The sequence below is a fragment of the Atheta coriaria genome, unplaced genomic scaffold, assembly GCF_025399875.1.
Source record: "Atheta coriaria isolate IRGN ID8LTWV9N9 unplaced genomic scaffold, Caltech_Dcor_3.1 hic_scaffold_9_pilon, whole genome shotgun sequence".
Classification (NCBI taxonomy): domain Eukaryota; kingdom Metazoa; phylum Arthropoda; class Insecta; order Coleoptera; family Staphylinidae; genus Dalotia; species Dalotia coriaria.
This window is the reverse complement of record NW_027045451.1, coordinates 5,090,694-5,112,609: the sequence shown is the minus strand read 5'-3', so window position 1 is coordinate 5,112,609 and position 21,916 is coordinate 5,090,694. Positions and strand designations below refer to the sequence as shown.

Genomic DNA, 21,916 nt, shown 5'->3' with positions numbered 1-21,916 from the left:
AGTGTGGTGGGCGGCCATTTTGTTTGTTGGAGTTTTCGTGTTTACCCATTGAAATTTCATATTTTTCTCACGTCGCCAATAAAATAAATAACTGCAAACAAGCGCTGTGCGCAAAAGTCGAGAGAAGTATTGAATAAAGATAACATTTCTATTGTTGCCGATGGTGCGCGCATTGTGCACGCGAACAATAAAGAACCTCCGCTCCGGCTACAATCGAAGAATCGCGGAAAAGCACAAAAAACGCACCTCAAACGCCATCGCCAACATCACATCCAATCGTCTCGTCTTTGTCATTCGTCGCTTCGTCGCTTATTGAACACAAAAAAAGCAAAGTTATATATATAGAGTATATAAAAATGTAGACGCAGGGCGCGGAGTTTTTCGATCGATCGCTTTCCGTTTCTCGAAATCGTTTTATTGCTTCTTTTGACGCGCGCCGCGCAGAGACAAAAGCTCGCTCTCCGCGGGGAATGAAGTTATTTAATTAGGTACCACGACTGTGCTGCGACGTGCAGAGGACGAGGGCAAGCGAGGGGAGCGTCCCAGGCTGCTGAACAGCCTTCGGGGCATTACGTATCAATTTCCATTTTTGTTCGACTCAATTCCGGCCAAGAATTGAGAATCGAAGGCTTTTTACATTAATATTAATTTCGAGCCGCAGCGTGTTTTAATTACTGCCCGACGGTCTCAACTCCAAGTCACATTTGCATATTCACTTCGGTTTCAAATTTCGAAATACAATTTATTAATTGTATATGATTAAATATTAATTAAAGATTCAAATACCTAGGATGTTGATTTCTTTATTTTAGTTATGTGTATAATTGGTTGCCTATAATGACATGTTTAGTAAATGTCAATAAATGTGAGGTTAAAAGTGTCAAATAGTAAAAAACGCGTTTTTGAGGTGAAATACAAAAAGATAAAATGTTTCTTCAAGCAAATTTGCTCTAAAAATGCGAATATTTTCGTTTTTTGCAGAAAAAATGGTAAAAACTTAATATTTTTGTGTTCAAATGACGGAAAACTTCATTTTTACAACTGATTTCTTCGCAAAATACAAAAATTTTAAAAATACAGGCCAAAGTAAAAAAATTATCGAATATCGCTTCAAAAACCCGGTCTTATTGCTTGAATATCGATCGAATTTCTTGAAACAATTGTAAATATTTCAATGCATTCAAAGTAATACAAAATACAATAAGCCGTTAACTGTGAACCGTTCCAGTTCCGCGAAGCGTGAAACCGAAACGCGTCCAAAAACAAAATTCACAACAATTGCATAAAATCCGCCCGAAAAAAACCACGAACCAAAGTCTAAGTCTATTCCAACACATTAAAAACACAGTGAAACACTTTCCATTATTTTGAAATTTCAATTTCGATTTCATTTGATTTACCATCGCAATAGCCACCACGATGTCTCGCAATTGCCACAACACAAGCAATAACAGTAACAATTTTATTATATTGATATTGTGCCATTCGGCTATTGGACTCGAAATCAATTGAAATCTTTGTGCTAGTTTTCCACATGCAGCGCCGAAACAGGTCGTAAATGCCACCGAATTGAATAAAATTCAATTAGGTGCTGCGTATTCGAATCGAAATTTCGAGGCGAACCATTTCGGTACACCTGACATACGATCGTTACTCATGATTCATTATTCATTAGCAACAACAATTAGAATTACCAGTTGGTACCGGGCGGCCATTATTGCTAAATAATAATCATGCTGGTTGTTGTTCTTGTCGAAGAAATCAAGTGAATAACAATTATTCATGCCGGTAAAAGTACCCGCGCCGCGAATTCAGTTCATTAATTACGTGCATCGCGTGAAACTAGCGCACAATGCGCACAAATATCGAATCTATCTGCATCCGTATCTGTGGGTTTTGTCTTACATGCGCGCGACGGGCGACACGCAGCACAAGCTGGAAATACAAAAACATGATAGGATAAGAAAACAAGCAAGGCGAGCGCGTGTTGTGAGACTTGTGCGGAGAACGTCTTGAATTAATTAGAAAATAATTACGGTTATTGTGCGTTCCGACTAAATTATACGTACTAAATGCCAGGTTGCGAGGTTGCCAGAGTATTGCACCGCCTGAGTGCTAGCCAGTCGGCCGCATTAGTAATTAATCGAGCGAGGAGGAAATTATTTTCCAGATGGTTTAAAGTAAAATAAAAATTAGACGCATTAGCGGCATTAAAACATTAGGAAAATTAAAAATTAACATTTGAAACATCTGTGGGATTAATATATTATATGAGAGCTATTAAAATGGCGTAGTACTTGTAATTAGACCGCTAGAGGTGGTTGAAAACGGTTAAAACTCTAAAAATAAGAATTAGAGACATTAAACGTCAATAAAACATGAGGAAAATTAAAAATTAGATAAATATATATGTCGGAGCTATTAAAATGGCGTATATTTTGTAATTAGACCGCTAGAGGTCGTTGAAATCATTTAAAACACTTACAATTAAAGTTAGACATTTTAAACGTCAATAAATCATTAAGAAAAGTAAAAATTACTATTGTAAACGTTTAACGCATGAATATATTAAGTAGGAGCTATTAAAATGGCGGATATTTTGTGTTTTGACCGCCAGATGTCTTTGTAAACACTTAAAACAATAAAAAATACAAGTTAAACGCATTAAACGTCATTAAAACACTCCAAATACTAAAAATTAACATCTTAAACATCTTGTGCCACAAACATAATATTTGAGAGCTATTAAAATGGCGTATCTTTGATGATTAGATCCCTGAAAATCATTGAAAACATTTTTTCATATTTTGGCCTGGCGCTGGGTGTAGACATGCCTCGCGCTCGGAATTCGATTTCGATTGAGAAAGAGCGCTCACTATCGCTTTTCACAATCGATTCAATTCATTCCATTACCGCCATTATTTCGTTAAACAATGCGACGTAATTATCGAACAATAGAAGCAGCGCGCGCGCGCGCTCGCCAGGGTTGAAGATACCGCAGCGCGAAATTCTCCAGCCAGGCTGAAAAAGCGTATTGTCCGCTGGGGCTTAATGAAAAACTTGAAAAACATCTATTATGCTCGAGCGCGATATCACAATGCTCGCGGCCGACTCGGCCAGACAGACCTCATTTCGATTTATATTATCGATTGTACGTTGTAATACAAAGCGATACATTTTAAATTTAAATTTTAACAAGAGGAATCAATTTACGCACGCCGCTTTTTTGCTACATCACTTTTGGGTTAAGTTCAACGTGAATTTAATCATTTCGCATGTTTTTTTGCTTTATCATACGGAAAATTATTAATTTTATTAAAATAATCATCAGGTCATGTTTTAAATACAAAAAATAATTATTTACTCGATAATTATCATTAAAAGTGCACAAAAGTAGATTAAAATCCACTAGTGGAATAAATTTTAACTTTTCACATCGTGACCGTGACTAAAGTCTAGTTTAAAGTACTTTAGTCACAGCTTTGGCCGTCCATGTTTAAAGTATCACTTTTTGTGTTTTAAAGCCATGGAAAAACAAAAACTTTAAAGGTGAAAATAAAAAATTATTTTTAGCACTAGTGCGTCAAAAAAGTGTTAAAAGTATTATTTTACGCACTAGAGAATAAAATTGGAAATTCAATGTAAAATATGCTTTATATTTTGTAACATTTAGTAAAGTCGTATTGGTTTTTACGATTGCGCCGTCGGTGCGCTTTAATTTCGTAAAAATGTGTAACTTAATAGACCATAAAATGTAAAACATTGTCGTTGCGCGCGCCCATTAGGCGTGAATTTTATTGCGCCTTTTATTCTTCGCGCCCAGGCACGGCACGTAGCGTCGAGCATCGCGTTTTCGTTCGTTTTACAACTCAGCCGAATCGTGGCGAGATTTTTAATTGACGCTTCAATAATAACAATTCAAGACCAGAAAAAACCTATCTAAAATACTAATTCCAATAAAACCGTTTTAAACAATAAATAAAATTACATTTTAAATTTTTATTTTTAAGTATTTAAATAATTTAAATAATAATCTAGGTTAAATTTTATAATAAGCATATTAACAAGCAGAAAAGCTAATTAAAGATTGCAGACGCAGTTAAATACGCACCCCTTTTAATTACGCGAATGCTAATGATGCAACGATGAGCTTCGACTTTACATTCAACTTTTTTCTTCTTTTAATTTTCTGCTCTGCGTTGCGGGAGAGAAAGAATCGTGATTTGGTTCGTGATTCGCGTGCAGCAGGATGCGATCCACGAGTTGGCGATTACTCGGCAGAATTCGCAACGAGAGTTTTAATAATGAAACAAAAACTTGAACAAAAAAAAAGTCGTGAAGGTATAAAGTTTAATTACCGAAAAAGAACAAGAAATTTCCAACTTAATTTATCAGCTTTTGTAAACTTTAAATACCACATATAATTTATACTCATAATAATTAATTAATGATACATTGTATTTAGCGTGTGTAAAATGACGTTTTACACACGGAAATTTTATTTTTGCATTTTTGATTTTTTAAATAAAATCTTGATAGAAGTTAATAGAAAATAATATAGGTAGACACAGGTCGGTCTTTGTGAGCATTCGGAACCCTTAGAATTTCCCTTTCTTTGATACAGCAGGGAAGAGAGGCAAAAAATGAGGGCGCGCTTGGAAATATAATTTAATAAGAACTTTGTTATTGTAAACGCGCACAATGTACGAACTTGCTGGGCACACATGAATGGGACATTAACAGACTGAAATGTGGTACTAGAAATTTATACAGGGTGTTCAAAATCACAAAAATCAAAAAAATTCAACAAAAAATCGCTTTTTATATAAAAAATAAGGAAATAAATTTATAATCCGCCATTTTAATAGCTTTCACATTAGATGTTTTACTTTTTAATGATTTCAAGTTACTTTTAAGCGGTTTTAACAAATTTTCATGAATTTCGCAGCATTTCTCGCAGCCGCAGTGTAAAAATTAATAATTCCCAACATTCTGTATAATCTAACATGATGATAGTATAGTTTACGCCTCGCTGGGATCGTGGGCTTCACCCTAATCATAGCGTTTCGGTCTTTTGATAGCGCATACTCTCGCATACTTCGCTCGCGATATTTCACAACGCCCATTCTTGGAGGCGAGCGCGAGGCGCGCGTGTTGCAGCGATAATAATATCAGCCCGTGGATGTTATTATAGGGCGTTATTTTAGTGCTTCCCACCTAAGGACGCCTAAAGGAAGCCGTGTTCTCTTGTTTCGAGATTGCTTTCAATGCTTTCGCTTTCGAGCGCGCGCGCAACTTTTGCCTTCGGGGGTTATTAAAATAAACACCCCAATAATATTTTCCAGTTTGGGGTTGCGCACACACCGGACGCGACTAGTTAATACTTCGTATATTGTTCACATCAAATTATATCTCATAAATGAGTAGGAGTGAAGCAGTACGGAAAAGATAGTGACGAGACACGTCATTGTCATTGTCAGTCGATTTTAATATTAATATTTTTATTAATGCTCCAGATGCGTGCTTTAGAACACGACAATTAGTACGCCATTCAAGCGCACAGACAGACAGTGATGCAATATGCTTGAAAAAATAATATTCGGAGCATCAGGAACATCTGGCGTTAAATTATGATCGCATTCACGTTCGCCATCGATTTCTGACTACAATGCACAATAAAAACATTCGCGTCTTTGAGAAAACACACTTTTTCATTATTAAAATAAATATTAAGTAACGCCCTCTAGCGGTGAGTAGCGCTTGTGTAGGTACTTGTCGCGTTTGTGCGTTTGTTTGTTCGCATTGTTAAATTCGTTATGTTTGCGATTATTGCGTGATAATTACGCAACAAAAGACGCTGTCGTTATACACAGAATGAAGATGATGAGCAAGTACAAAGAACGGCACAACAAACGAGGCGAACACGGCAAACATCTGATGTCGCTACGTGCTTGTGTTGAATCAGTTCAGTTGAGTTGATTCTGTTTATGCCGGTTTGCTTCGTGAAATGTCGCAGCATTGCGCGAAGCGAGGAGCTGGCAAGAGACAACAATGCGTTCGTTGATGGCGTTACTTAATTTTGTTAAAAGTGCAAAACAAGGACATTCAAAATGAGTTTTTTTTGTTAGAAATATGTAAATATGTATTTTTTCATCACGTCTATTATGATGTAATTACATTTTTTCCGAAAAGTTGTTTTCGAGATGTAAATTTGCAAAATTTGACCTTTTTCAATGTTTTTAATGTTAAATTGCAAAAATTTTGCAAAAATTAATTTTTTTGACCTTAAACAAATATTTTTATATTTTATAATAGGTTTAATTTACCCCAATTGCCCCCCACTCCCACACTCTCATCCGCCCGTCTGGCAGGTAATACGTGATAAATAAAAAACTTGTTTATAAACAGCAAATGTAAATTTGACCGAAAAATATAATTGAATTATAAACTTACCAGTGTACAGCTTATGGGACTGCCAGGCACAACGAGTGCTGTAAATAAACGAAAACATAAATTAAAACAAAAATATTTCATACAATTGAATTATGTTATAATTAACAATCAACACAAAATAAACAATCTGTGCTGTTTAGTTAAAAACTACCTACACGAGCCTGATGAATCTTTCTTAATGATGAGAATCAACATGGCGGCGATATATACCCGATCAATTTAGAAAACGACACAAAACACAACGCCGAGTGAAGAATGTTATCAAATCCACTATCACGTGACTTGTAATATACTATAACAAACGCGATCAAAAACCGGCATTGCCGAACATTAAACAAATTACTATAGTCCCAAAGTATAAATAAATAATCAATTGATCTTCGAGTATAACACAAATTTAGAATATTGAAGTCCGAATAAACGATATAAGTCTCTCAAAACACGACTGGATTAATCAGCGACCGGCACGAAACTGGCTGTAATCCACCGATAGTGCATGCCGAAATTGCGTAAACAACGACGGGATAGTATATGATAAGAAAGCAAGAGGTGCGCAAAGACGACGCGTCGAAGGCTCGCCACCTTGTGCGTTAATTTGCAATATGCACATTACCTGTGATCTAAACTAAACTAGACTTCGCTGCATGCAGCAAGTTGATGCGGCGCTAGGAGACAGCGCGCGGGGCACACGTATTAAAAACGTTGTTTACACCGAATCGTAGATAACAGTATTGTATACAAATTATTCTCGTGCCCACGTTTGGCGATAAATATAAAAATAAGCCGTATAACTCGATTTTATGATTTTTAGTGCATCCTAGTGTCATCTATGAATGCGACAGATACAAGTGCCACAATTTAGACTATTATAATCAATAATTAATGTTTCCATGTGTTTCCACTTTTGTATGCAGTACATATTGATGTTAAATAGCACAAAAATGCAAAAATTGGTAAATTAGACAAACTTTTAAACATTTTACGACAATTTGAATGGTTTTTAACTTAAAAACCTCAAAAATTTTCAAAAAAGTTAAAAAATAACAAAAATATTTTTTTCTTAAATTAATTGTTGATGTTAAATATCATAATGAACAAAATTGTGTATTTTTTACTCTATTTTTCCAATTTACGTAAAAATTTTAATAAAATTTGATTATTTTTTTTACTTTAATACACCTACTTGCGCCTTCTGCGTCACGGCTGTCGTCCGCATTTCACATCTCACATCTCACCCCCTGATTACAAGTCTTTCTTCTCGCACATTAAATTGCCTCACATACTAAACTCAACTTTCTGAAGAGCTGCAACTCACTCCACAGCCTGCACGCCGCACACGTTCCACCTCATTGTCCTCGTTTTTTCCTTTTTCTTTTTCTATGGTCCTTTAGATTGAGAATTTAAACTCAACCCAGGGCGCGCACAAACTTCATCCGTTCACTCTCCATCTCCATCTCTGTCGTGTGCAAAGAATACATGCACTGTATGATCAAACCGAACTTGGTTATATACATCTACATGTGTGTGTGTGTGTGGGAGATGATTGATAACGCAATAAAAACTTTCCAATATCGGAAATATCCTCAGCTTGCGGGAACAAGACGCCTTTATCGCTTGCGCACCCAGAACCCCAGTCTGGGATTCGAACACGCAAAAAATAAAAAATAAAATGATAAAAATAAGCTCCGCCTATTAGTAGCTAAAAATATTTGCAGTAAAAATAAATCCAGCGTGGGTTTTGATTTGGTTCAAAGGTCAACACTGACTCATGATTTCTCATTACAGCTTCTCATATCGCTGCTTGGTGAATAAACTCCGCCGGCTGAGAATGCAATTTATAAGCGCACACATGTCTTGCCCTCCCGGTGGCTGGCCGCTCGCCGTTCGCCGTAATGAATACAATAAGCGGATACGTGATTGAGGCGAATCGATTCTGATATCCTCCTCAACTTTCTGCATTTCTTGCCATACCAAAAGAAACAAAAAAAGAAAAACACAGCGCTGCGAGTATTTCGTGCATGGTGCACGCAAGTAGAAAACGTATTAGTTCTGCGGTCGCTTGGGAAATGCCCAGTGAAGAAGCGAATGCGCCGAAAACCGCATGCGAGCAAATTCCCGACGGAATGGTTGCGGAGAAGAGACGCAAAACACAAGAAATTGAACGTCGAACAACGCCAATATCAAAACTCAATATTCTAAGACAATATAGATTGTAGAAAATGAGGGTTGCAAAGGGAAAGAAAACAAAAATATAATTGGAAGGTAAATTACAGTCATTTCTATTCGTAGAAATGGAAATTATACGAAAATCTATATATAAAACACAATGTGTTAGTTACACCATTTATAACTCAAGAACGTCTGGACGGATTTTGATGATATATAATTTATTAGATTCGTTTTAGCCCAGAATAGGAGAATAAATATTAAAATATTAAAAATTATCACATACAGGGTGTTAAATAAGAGATGAAAATTTCTATGGAGGTTTAATGGTAATTATAGTTGCAGAATTCAATCATAGATGGCGTCAAAGTGCATTATTACCATTTTTCATTTTTTTAAATTAAAAAAAGCAAATTTTAATTAAATTTCAAATTTACGCTCTTCTTTTAATAACCACGCCTTATACAAGGAGGAATAATTGAAGCCACGCCTTAAAATAGCTGAAATTTTGTTGCAACTAGAAATTGTGATCAAATGTCGCATCGTAAGACTCCAGAACGGTAACATTAGCTCGCAAAGTCCACTGGAAGACTTCGTCGGCAAAAGTTTCGGATTGCGCGCCGACTGGGCGCGCGCGCGCCCGTCTCGTAATAAATATCAATTTACTCTAAGTAATGGCAATTCCATCCGCAGCTCGTTTGTGTACGCCGCCTCGGCGTTATTGCGATCGGTAAATGTACACGACACGAATCGACATTCGATTCAATTTCGTATCTGCTTTCATATTTCCTCCTCGCAGCAATGTTGTCATCCAAAAACTACTTAACTAGACGAAATGTGGAGAACAATGTTGCTGCGTTGTTGGATTACGTGTATGTGCAGAATGTGCGTATCCTTTAATTTCGTGCGTGCGTGAAGGAAATCCAAACCCGCAGCACAAACCATAAACTTCCTGTCTTCGCTGTTCGTTACGCGAGACACGCCGAGACGCCGAGGAGAGGAGAACAACAACTCGAATGTCTTCGGCATGTTGTGTTGCGGTGTGTGGCGTGTGTGGAGAACGTGAATGTCTTTCTCCGCGCAGAATGTTCATGAACGTGAACGTGGGGCAGGCACACATGAACGCACGCGGACAGCGAAGCGCAGTTCTGGGTATCGACCAGACACGCCAGACGCACCAGACGTTTGCCGAAGAGTGCAAGAGTGGGATGGTGAGGATGGCGTGGATGGCAACCGTGTTACGCGAAGAATAAATATATGAAGAGATAAAAACCAAATGGATTTATGCAATGCGACAGATGAAACTGATTTTTATTTTTGTTTTTTTGGATTTTTAGGTAAAATTCTTGTTTTTTGGGTGAAAAATTAATAAAATCAATTAAATTAACGGTAATTTTGTTTAATAAAATTTTGTAGTCGCAAGGAAAGATGAATAAAGTGTGTTTTTTCAATAAATTTTGATAAAATAGAGCAAAACTCAATTGTAAACTTGAATATTAAAAGATTTCTTTGAAAAACTTGCTTTTTATTGATTTTACTGCGCTTTTACTTGAAATTTTCAACTTAAAAATATATTTATCATAGATTTTGATTAAAATTAAAGTCAAACTTAAAAAAAACAAGTTGTTTTGTGTTAATTTTAAGTCAAAATTTTAATTTTCAACTTTTTTTTTATAAAAAAAATCATTTTTTGCAAATTTAAGTGAAAGTTTTTATTTCTACATAACACAACTGCAACTTTATTCACACCAAAACAATTTGTAACATTTTCCAACCATTTTTATTGAACACACTTTGAATAAATGAATAAAGACGTTCTTTAATAAGAAAACCCATAAACATTTTCGTATGCAGTAGTAAAGTTTGCGCACAATTTCGTATTTTATAAATGCGCCGCTTGTGCCAGTGAATTTACATTCTACACACAGCGAAATGTGAAAAGAGGCGACTTTAATATGTGTGTGTAATGTCCGTAATGTGAATAAACGCGTCGACGGTTCCCTTCATACCCATACACTGTATATCAGTATCCTATTCTAAATCTAAATATATGTGCTGAATGTGTGTGTGTATAAAGCAATAAATAAGCCGATTATACCTACAATACGACAATTCTTAAAATACGAAAAAATAAAAACGCGCTCGAATTTTGTGTGTACATGCATTATATCAGTAATATAAAATCCACACACAGCGCGCCCAGTGTTGGCTGCTCGGATTTAATTGAATCGATGTGTTATTGCGACCCACAAAAAAATGAAGCGAACGCATAAAAACGTGTAGCCACGATGTAACAAGTAACAACTGTAACGAGCGCCATGTGCACATTTAAGCACATGCTGTGTGCATTCACACATGAAAAACTTTCGTCGAGAATAAGCACGATGGATGAATGTGTATGTGTGTGTGAATGCAATCTGGCGAATAGATTGATGTTGGCGTCCGATTATATTTACAATTCGGCGTTTCGGGTGCGAGTTGGAGTTAAATATTTCGTTGAGGCAGATTAAAATAGAGTCGGACACGCTCTACTGATTCAATGAATACACTGTATGCGCGAATTTGTGAGTGTGTAATTGATGAAAGTGAAATCGTTACGAATTTGTTTAGGTTTGGTTTTATTAGAAATAGACGCGAGATTTATATTATACAAAAATGGGTAGAAATTTACGTCAAAATTAAAATTAATTGAATTTATAACTTCTTTGATGTTATATTAGATTATATGATAGGTAGTGTTTTGAAAGTGAAATAAATAGTCATATTTCATCGAAAATAATGTGAAAATGTCAAAAAATTTGTGTTTTTAGCCAAAAACAAAGAAAAAAGGTAAAATTTGTCGTTTTTGAAAGACTTTTTATATTTTTTGGTTTTTTTAAATTTGTCTCCTTTGGAAATGACAGAAAAACAATTAAAATATTGAAAAAACTTACGAAAAACAGTTTTTCAAAAGAATTTTCGCGATAAAATTATGTTGATTGACATAATCGACAATAATAAATTTTATTGTGTGTCGCTTCGCCTAATTTTCAATAAATTTATAGTTTTAAATAAATCACTCAAAGAAAATGTCACTTTTCATTGTTTTGAGGTTACTACATAACCTCATTTTAACTACATTGAAATAATCAATACTAAAATGATGTTATTCTGAGTATTTTCCTATTTTACACTGTTTACCATTAAAATTATAAATAAACTCAATAAATTTCCACAAGTAATTTATCACTATGACAACCTGTCAACTTTCATTCACCCAATGTCGATTTTAAGGTTAATATAGTTAGCGAAATCCTTCAACATTCAAACGAAAGTAACATTAGCCTGTCTCTCGTAATAGTTAATAGCATTGTTATGTTTACATTAACATTTGACAGCCATTATAAACCCACCCGACATAACAAGCGATCAAAAACTAATTTCGCTGTACACATAACAAAATTACATTCGGGTTTACAATCAAATTAAACATAATATAAAATCCATCACATCCAAACACACACAAAACACAATGAATCATCATTATCTAGAACGAAAAACCACGAGACGCTTGTTTTTATTAGGTTATGCACCGTGTTTAACAGTTATTGTTCCAAGTAATGTAGTATATTACTAGTTATCGTTTGTTACAAGTCCAGCCAAGATATTCCATTGTAAGCATTCATCGAATGATCGAAGCATGCTTCAAATAAACGGAATATGGCATAGACATCAAAGAAACAACAAAGGTCCCGGCGCACCACATTGTACACATAATAACACGAGGACATCAGAAGAGCGCATGTTCGTTTACGAATTAATTCCACATTAAACTTTCATCCATTATAAACCATTATTAAAGCGACTGTGGGGAGACAACCCAACACACACGTATATACACATAAAGTGTTACAAAGGAAACCAGAAACGAGCATAACTGAACACAACAGACAAAATAAAAATAAAAATACAAAACAGGAGAGAAAAAAACTAGTAACAAATGTCACATGAGACTAGCATAGAAAGGTTAATACGAAAAGCACGCGGCGTATACACATAAATTATGACAATCATGACAAAACGATAATAAGAATATCTAATGAGTATTGTAAACTTTGTCTGCTGTATATTCTTTATACACGTACACGTAATCGATAGCTAATAACAGACACAGTATTTTTAGACAGTTCAATTAACCTTCATTAACGACATTTGATGTTAATGTCAATTCGGAGAGGCGGACGATTGGCATTAAGTAAGACACTCGCTGATTGTAATCGGCACGAAATCAAATCGATACGCCGCTTGTTATTCGATACTAGTTTTCGAATTGGAAACGCGCACACGGCGGACATTCAGCCATCGACTGTGTCCATCAATTTCAATTGCGTTCGTGAAATTGTAATTTGTTTCAATCAAAACGAACGCATTTCCAATATTTCCAATCAATCTTTGTTGCTTTTATTCTTTTGTTTCGGTTTTCCGAATGGTTTTTTAACCTGTTTCAATGATGAACTCGATGTCAGCTGTCACTGCTGCACAGACCAATCAAAATGTATTTTGTGGGCGGGGCAAATTGGATATTATTTGTTCAATTATAGTGTTTTTTAGCATTTTTATCGAAATTAGATTATAGTTTTATTGAATAATAGCATTAAATGGAATTTTTTTTCAAAATTAACTTTTTTAAGGTTAACTGCATGTCAACTGTCATTTTTCTGTGAATCAATCACAAAACACTTTAGGGGTGGAGCTAGTAAAGTGAAATACGTTAAATTCTAACGTTTTTGGTCGTTTTTATACAAAATAATTCAAAAGCAGCGTTTAAAATGACTTTTTTTAATGTTTTTAACATGTTTCTGTGTGTTAGCTGTCATTTTCCGTAAACCAATCACAGAACACTTTTGGGGCGGAGCTAATAAAATGAACTAAGTTAATTTCTAACGTTTTTGATTGTTTTTATACAAAATAAGTAAAAATCAGCATTTAAAATGACTTTTTTAATGTTTTTAACCTATTTCTGCGTGTTATCTGTCAATTTTTCGTAAACCAATCAGAATACACTATGTGGGCGGAGCAAATACGGCATAATCTATTAAATTACAACGTTTTTGATGGTTTTCATACAAAATAATTCACAATTGTCTTCAAACTTCTCTCTTCAAAGCATTTAAAACGCTTTTTCTTTATTTTATAACCCGTTTCTATGATTAACGGCATGTCAGCTGTCATTTTATCATAAACCAATCATAAAACCCTTCGTGGGCGGAGCAAATCAAACATAATAGCATAAATTATAACCGTTTTATTGTTTTTATACAATTTTTCTTACAATTTACGCTTTAAAACGACATTTTTAGCGTTTTAACCTGTTTCTACGTATTATTTGTTATTTTTTCATAAACCAATCAGAATACACTATGTGGGCGGAGCAAATACGGCATAATCTATTAAATTACAACGTTTTTGATGCTATTTATACAAAATAATTCTTGCATTGTCTTCAAACTTGCATTTAAAACGATTTTTCTTTATTTTTTAACCTGTTTCTATGATTAACTGCATGTCAGCTGTCATTTTATCATAAACCAATCATAAAACCCTTCGTGGGCGGAGCAAATCGAACATAATAGCATAAATTAGAACCGTTTTATTGTTTTTATACAATTTTACTTACAATTTACGCTTTAAAATGACATTTTTTACTTTTTAACCTGTTTCTATGATTAAGTACATGTCAGCTGTCATTTTATCATAAACCAATCAGTAATACTTTATAGGCGGAGCAAATTAACCACAATTCTTTAAAAAATAACGATTTTTGACTGTTTTTCGACAATACAACTTCCAATTTAATTCAAACCTCAATTAAAAATGACATTTTTACTTCCTGTTACCAAAACACAGTCTAAATTAAAAATGGGCGTGTCCCCAATGGTCTAACGTACTTTGTTGGTGCACGCCAAGGCAGATAATTCGTAAAATTTGTAATTCTAATCGCGGTTCGCATCGCCGATCCATCCGGGCATGCAATCATTTATGCATTCGACACATTCGACGCATTCCTCATTCCACATGCGACATCCGACCATTCGATTCGGTATGCACGTATAATATGCAGCGTCGCTGCTCAGTCCACACACACGTAGGATAGACACGACGTGCCTTTCGCTGTTATTTTAAATGCAGCTTCGACGTTTCGGACGTGACGTGTGTCGCCGGCACGAAAATTCGAAAAGCGCCCGAAAATTAACGTCCCGCCAACAAAAATTAGCATAATTAAGCACCATTTGCTACTAGAATCGAAATTCAACACACATTCATCGCTAGCGCACGAAATGAGGTTATAGAAATGACGTCACGAGTAAACATAGAGAATTATCAACAATTTCGGGGCGAAACCAACAGAAAAATTAACATAATTCACCAAATTGACTGTAATAAACCGAATGCGTAACAGGATACAATGGTGAATAGAAGATAATTGAGGTTATGTTTGTTCGATGGTCGTTTTTAGTGCGCTAGACGGCGATGCAGTTGTTTGCTTAACAGCGGCGTCTGGTCGTCGTTTAGCGTACTTTGGAAATGTGTGAGGCGCGCGTCGTTAGTGTGTAATTTCGGCCCGTTTTGCACGTTGCGCGCTCGTTTTAATGGCGAACGGTTAATGGTTAATAGAAACGTATCTAACGCTTTCGTGCCGGCGTCATTATGTCACGGCGCGCGGCCGCGACGCAAACTCGCTAATTTTATCGATTGACACTGGCGATTAAATTTAATTATGTTATTAAGGTCAACACTCCGCCACTCCACATGAGTGTGTTGATGAAATTAAAGCATACACCTGAATCCGACTTTGGAGTTTTATAATTAGGCCAAGTGTGTGTACAGTTCGCAAATTAAACTCATTTTAATTAAGTTAATTTCGGTTAAAAATCAACAAATTTACTGCAAAATATATTTTGAGTATATAATAAGGTTATGTTGCGTTGTTTGTAGTGCCATCTGTTGTCTGAAGCGTGTTATTGTTAAAATTACACCCGAAAATGGATTTTTTCAACGCTGGAATTATGATAAGCGTGAAATAAACGCTGGCGGTTGTTGAAAGTGCATTTTAAATTATTCCCCGCATGAATGGAAGCGAAGTACAAGCAGAGAGACATAAATAACATGTAATTTCCTCTTTTTGAAGTGCGTGAGCGGCGAGAAACTGGTGGAACATCACGAAAGAGCCAGTTGAAGTTGATGTGCATGGCGTTTTTTCGCCTCCGGTCTTCGATTTCAGACGTATTCAGACGAAAAACTCTCCGTAATATTATTTTCGTTTTTCTGCTGCTTCCTCTCAACACACACACATACAAATTTAAATTTTACGTTTAAATCATCTTCAAATAATATTTCCTATGTGTTGCAGGATAGAAAATTACAATGATTATGAAGACAATGTAGAAATTACAATTTGAGCGTCGAATTGAGTTTTGAGCGGGCGCTGCAAACTTGGAATGTGTTCAATATGATAGATGAGATTAGCGTCTGGATGCGCGCAGGATGCTAATCTATGTGTATGTGAGGGGTGAAGCTTGCTGGATGTGGATGTGATTAATTATAATACGCCGGCGTCATTAATTTCAATTGTGCGTCGAACGAACAAACGCGACGCGCACCGAATTCATCATCCTCCGCACGGCACGCCGCGGCGTTTCCTCGTTTATAACAACAATCATTGCATACGCGCACTAATTACTCATTGGATACGCTGGCTACGTGCATACACAACACCCGGAGAATATCTATAGAGATGTAGACATAATACCGTCATTAATTTTCTACTTTCAGGACGAAAACGTACGAAAATTATCATTATTAACATAACCTCGAATATTTTTGACAGTTATAGGTTTTATCGAAATTAATTTAAAGTTTTATTGAATTTTTTCAAAATTAACTTTTTTGAGGTTAACTGCATGTCAACTGTCATTTTTTTCGTAAACCAATCACAGAACACTTTATGGGCGGAGCTAGTAAAGTGCCCTAAGTTAAATTTTAACGTTTTTGATCGTTTTTATGCAAAATAATTGAAAACCTGCTTTTAAAATGATTTTTTAATGTTTTTAACTTGTTTCTGCGTGTTATCTGTCATTTTTCGTAAACCAATCAGAATATGCCATGTGGGCGGAGCAAATACGTCATAATCTATGAAATTACAACGTTTTTGATGCTTTTAATACAAAATAATTCACAATTGTCTTCAAACCTGCATTTAAAACGCTTTTTCTTTATTTTTCAACCTGTTTCTATGATTAACTGCATGTCAGCTGTCATTTTATCATAGACCAATCATAAAACCCTTTGTGGGCGGAGCAAATCCAACATAATAGCATAAATTAAAACAGTTTTGGTGTTTTTAGACAATTTTACTTACAATTTATTCAAACCTCGAATATTTTTGACATTTTGACAGTTATAGATCAAAATGTAGATCAAATTTGAGGTTAGACGATATTTTTTGCAGTGAATGGTTTTTTTGTTTTCAGTTTTCAGTTTTTGGCCGATGCGTTCGCCATTAATCATAAATAAATTAAAGCCGGAGCGCATTTAATCTACGAACGCCGCGAGGCGCTCTCGAGGGCATGATTTATTGCTCACGGCGCTCGCGTTTCGAAATATTTCAGATTGCGACCGATACATTTTCCTAATGCCCTCGTAGCACAGCACACACAGCAGTATCAAACGCAGCGTATCGCCGGCGCTCGATTTTTATCGATGAAAATTGCATTTTAACCAACAACAACGTCAACATGATGTAAAACAAGTCAACCAATCATGATTATAATTGAAAACACATTTGATACGCTCCCAAACAATGCTCGGCTGGTAATTGTACGTTGCTCACAACTGTCACCTTGATATAGAGATAGGCCACCAGATTTACACGCTTCAATAATATTGTTTCGGAAACATTCATGCGTTGAGGTTAGAATTTCAATTTCAGAAAAAAATACACGACTCGACGCGGAGTGTTTGTGCTACCTAGACAAATAAAGGCCTCGCATTACTTGGCATTACTCATAAAAGCGGAATAAAAGCGGACGCCCGCAGTCGGGTCTTGACTTCTTGACAAAACACACAACGTCGTCGCCCCGCCGAACGTGACCGCCATGCACACAACCGTACCGCACACGATTCATACAAATAAGAAAATTAAACTTACAACCACGAACGACACAAATGCCATACTACACAACTCTCAACGAGGGACGAACGAACAAAGTCGTGTCTCTTGGAAATCATAAACTATGACACCACATGAGTAAGAACGAAATAACATTGTAGACTCAAAACTCTGAAAATATGTCATCTCTTGTGTGATTCTAGTGACGCTGTGCTAAGCAGCAGAGCAAACGATTAAAATGCGTTTTTGCCTTACGTATACCTTCAAGAAGACTTACACCAACCGCACACGTATTTATTCTGGATCTCTTCTTCCTTTACGAGTTTACGTTTACCGAGTGCCGGTTGTGTTGATTTAAATTTTTAAAGCCTCACAATAATGGCGACGGCAGGATGTCGGAGTCGGAGACGAATGGGAACGCGAACGTGACGCACATGCGGCCGCATGTCGAGCTTAACAGCCTGCCGAGTTGGTTCAATTCGTTTTGATTAGAAGATAAATATTGACAGTACGACCGAGTCTAATAAGCACATTCATAGACGGTGTGCACGTTGAAGAATCACGGATTGTCGCAGGCAGGAAAACATTCGGTTTCAGCGTCATCATCATTAGGGATTTTAATAAGCCGAGCGAAAACACGCACCTCGCGACGCATCTAACCTTAAACTCGTTAAATTTGTTATCCACGGTCATTTTTATGCGTATGTGCGTGAATTGGAATTGTTGTGTGTTTTATTATGTTACTAATGACATCTAGTGAAAAACAAGCGTTTTTTTGTTTTTTTTTTTGACAGTTGGGAAGAAATAACCTCAAAATGTGGTAAAAACATGAGTTTTTGCCAGTTTTGACAGACTTCTGACTAAAAATACGACATAACCTCATCAGAATACTGATTTTTCGTCTTTATTTCTTTTATTTTTATTGTTTTCTGATGTTTCTCCGGTTTTTTTCAAGCCTGTCAAAAATTATCTTGTCAATAACCTCAAAAAGAGGTTAAAACATAGGTTTTTGACAGTTTTGACACATTTTTGACAGAAAATACGACATAACCTCATCAGAATAATGATTTTTCTTCTTTTTTGTGTCAATTTTATTGTTTTCTGATTTGCGGCAGTTTTTTTAACGCTTGTCAAAAATTATCTTGTCAATAACCTCAAAAAGAGGTTAAAACATAACTTTTTGACAGTTTTGACAAACTTCCTACTGAAAATACAACATAACCTCATCAGAATAATAATTTTTCTTCTTTATTTTCTAATTTTTATCATTTTTCGATGTTTTTTTGTTATTTTAAAGTATAAAATTGAATACAATTAATTAAAATATAATTCCCAAAAGTCAATAACCTTGAAACATTAAAAAATACGACCTGTCAAAAATTATCTTGTCAATAACCTCAAAAATTAATTTTAGATAAGTATTAAAACGTAATTTAAAACTTAAATTCCATAACAAATCAAAATAACCGAAAAAAATCATCGAATTAAAATCGCATTAAATTTCAAATTCCGAATCACTGCACTCCATCATTGACATTTATATATCTCTCTTGGTATGTGTACCTATGTTAAACTTAAATGAAAAGCATTTCGCCTTCCAGCAGCTGGAGATCGCTCGAGTCCGAGGTAGAAAAAAAAAACACAACACTAAAACTCATCGTTAAATTAATTTACAGACACGTTAATTCGTTTAACGCAGCGTAGAATGTCGAATCGAAATTTCCTCGTGTAGAAATGTTGATGGCATATCAAATTTTAGATTTTTTTAATGCGAGAGTAGAAAAAAAAGTTTATACACATTTTTCCTTAATTAAAACGCCATCAGACGTCGTTTACATGCTGGTGCTATCACCACCTATCAAATATCAATGCAAAATTGGAAAGTCGTGGTATTAGATTCCGTAATTCTGTAATTTATCGCGTAAAATGCATAAAAATATAAAAATAATTCGTTTTAGAAAAAAAATTAAAATTTTACTTCGAGTTACTTTTGAATTCAATTCTCGCTTGACCGTTAGCCTCGCATAAAACGTTATAAATTGATGTAAGCTGAGTTTTTTTTTTCTTTATTTGCAGCCAAGTAGTTGTCAAGTTGTTATCGCTAATGCAAGGCGCATAAAAAATAACGAAGCGACGACGGCGCGCACAAATCTTTTTCCACTTTTAAACTCGAAACTAATAAAAATACTTCGGCGCGCATTAAGCTCAAAGTCGTCGGCCGTAGTAAACTTAAACTTCAACTTAAACTGAAATCGCGCGTGTACTTCGTACTCGCGTCGACATTTTCGTCGGAACATTGGAAGCCCGAGTGTGTTTCCATGTCGCACGCATGCGATTACGATACGGCGGCGCTTTTTCACAAGAAAAGCATTCTATTCTCCAATCGTTAAACACAAAAAACATTACACAACAATATTACAACAAAGAGAACATTTTAGAAGCGTTATATTTTTAGTTTACAAACACTTGCTTCTGTTTATAACCCATATTCAATAATATTTATTCTGCAAGACGTTGAAATAGTTAAATCTGTTTTAATTACTCAGACCGACGCGTTTTTTGCGCTGTACTTCATTAAATCTTTATTAAATTGACGCGGGCATAATTTTAGAGTGAAACACACCTTACTGACTGAGTGAATTGGGAAAAAACGCAAGGTTTTACGGTTTTAACGATCGGTTTTGGCCAGACAACTTTTTCGAACGCGAAATCGCATTTTTATTTCGTCTAGAAATGCGAATTTTAATTTTAATAACGCTTAATGAATAGACGAAGCTCTATGGTAGCCGAGTTTAATTTATGAGCTGTAAAATTGAATCGTTTGCGCCGGGATTTTATTAATAATTAAAATTTTATTTATAGTTGATGCTGGAAATCAATTTTTGTGATTTAAAACGTCTAAAAATGATTTTTAGATTTTAACTGAGAGTTTTTTCGATTGTTACTATGTCTACCAAGCGTTTGCATGGTAATCATTCATCAATATCATCTGTAGATGGCGCTACATGCTTATAACCTATATTAAACAATGTCGGGTATGTTAAAACGTTTATAACTTAATAACTACTCGACCGATTTTTATGATTTTTAATTTGTTGGATGTTTTTAAGCCCCAAATAACAGAAAAACTATTAAAATATCAAAAAACATTAAATATACAAAAAATATCAAAGAAAAACTAATTTTTTTACATAAATTTCAAAGTTATAAACAAAATATTTTTATTTTAATCACAAAATTGATTTAAATTCACACAATAATTTATTTAAAAAATAATCGTGTAAAGCATAATTCAAAATTTAACATTTTGACCTCCGAAATGACAAAAAACCACCAATAATTTACACTGAATTTTTAAATATACATTCAACCTTTGAGTTGTTTTCAAATTCGCTTTTATGCATTCCGAGAAAATTTGTCTATTCATTGATTTTATTCTATACACAATTCACTTGATTCATTATTTGCTTGCTGCTCGAAGCCCGCGTCCGAGAATTGGAATTAATTAAGTGTACACACGCCGCGCGAGTCTTGTTTAAAGTCATTTGTTTTATTCCTATTCAAACAGAAACAGCATTTCAAACAATATTCAAATTCAAACAAATGTGTGAAGCAAGCGCGTTTTAACTTAAACTCAAGCGTTGTGTGTGTTTTTCTAAGTAAACTTACGATGAATATGACTTATGACTACAGGCAGACAGCCTGTACGTATAATGCATAGCTAAGTGTGTGTTGTGTTGAGTAAGTAAGAATATGAGTAAATGAGTATGACTTAAGTTATTAACTTTTAAGTCATGTGGCATGACTGCACCATACTTACAAATAAAAGGCGAGAGCGTTTGGCATTGGGGACGCATAAATTATTAAGTACCTTATGTGATTTTATTTTACGTTTAATTTTAACTGACAGGACAAAACGCGTGTTTATTCATATGCAGCGGTATTTTTTTGTTTTTGTGTTAATTTAATCGTAAGTAGTTATGGTTGATAGTGGAAATATAAAATAATAAAAACATGTTCATAGGATTGAATATTTATGTGATGCAATGACGCATGCGCACAAAATACGATTTTCTTTTAATTTCTATATTGGATAATTGCCGAGCAGTGTTATTTTCAGTTTCTTTCAATTAACTATTCGATTACAGA

The 21,916-nt window shown here is 35.1% G+C and overlaps 1 long non-coding RNA gene across 1 annotated transcript; it reads left to right on the top strand.

Moving 5' to 3' along the window:
- Window positions 1–17,614: 17,614 nt before the first annotated feature.
- On the top strand, window positions 17,615–18,534 carry LOC135798617 (uncharacterized). Its single transcript, XR_010549752.1, has 2 exons — window positions 17,615–17,905; window positions 17,971–18,534. It is a non-coding gene; the product is annotated as an uncharacterized lncRNA (long non-coding RNA).
- The last annotated feature ends 3,382 nt before the right edge of the window (window positions 18,535–21,916 follow it).